At 40.2% G+C, this 839-nt stretch overlaps 1 protein-coding gene across 1 annotated transcript in view; it reads right to left on the bottom strand.

Moving 5' to 3' along the window:
- hectd2 (HECT domain containing 2) overlaps positions 1-839 on the bottom strand; it is a 62047-nt gene that overhangs the window by 8062 nt on the left and 53146 nt on the right.

Genomic DNA, 839 nt, shown 5'->3' with positions numbered 1-839 from the left:
ACACACACACACACACACACACACACACACACTCATCCTGAGACATCAGACATTGTTTACGTGACTGAGGGATCGAATGCAAACAAAAACATGCAGACTAAAAAAAAAACAGGCGGATGTAACATAAAGAAGCAGAAGTTGAACTTTGAATGCACTTTGATGCAAATATACTGATAAATAGGTAGTTATACTCAAAGCTAAAGTGTGATATGTATACAGTATACAGCAGAGCTTATTTGGCCCCAAAAAACTAGCTTACTCTTGAGAAACGTTTTGGATCTGGAAGTGGTATTGGGTAGAATAGAATAGGTTTTAATTACCATTTACCCCGAGTTGGCCAAAAAAGGCTTTTTGCTTTTAACTTCAACGTTCCCGGACCAAAAGTTATGGAGAGAATTTTGCAACATTAAGGCATGCGCATTTGACGACCAAACTAATTTTCCTAGCTAGCTACCACACACATATATCATATCATATCTCGGCCAAATTAAATGTAATCAGCAAATAACTGACGACTGTTGTCCATGCCACTATGCTACAACTATGAACCATAGTCCTATGTCTGCGTTTACCATGACAACAAGGTGACGACAAAGGCAAGGACAAAGGCTACTAAAAGGTGACTAAAAGGCGACAAAAAGGCGACAACAAAGGAAACAAAAAAGGCAACTAAAAGGCGATGGAAAGGTGACAAAGAGGCTTCGAAAAAGGTGACAAAAAGGAGATAAAAAGGAGACGGAAAGGAGCCAAAAAGGAGCCGATGTTTCTACCAATGTTGTGTAACCCGGGTCGTGCAACAGGAAACTCAGATTGGACACATAGTCTAGCTAGCTGTCTGG

This window comes from Etheostoma spectabile, chromosome 17 (assembly GCF_008692095.1).
Source record: "Etheostoma spectabile isolate EspeVRDwgs_2016 chromosome 17, UIUC_Espe_1.0, whole genome shotgun sequence".
NCBI classification, from domain to species: Eukaryota; Metazoa; Chordata; class Actinopteri; order Perciformes; family Percidae; genus Etheostoma; species Etheostoma spectabile.
Note: the sequence above shows the minus strand (reverse complement) of the source record. Positions and strands in the feature narration are given on the sequence as shown.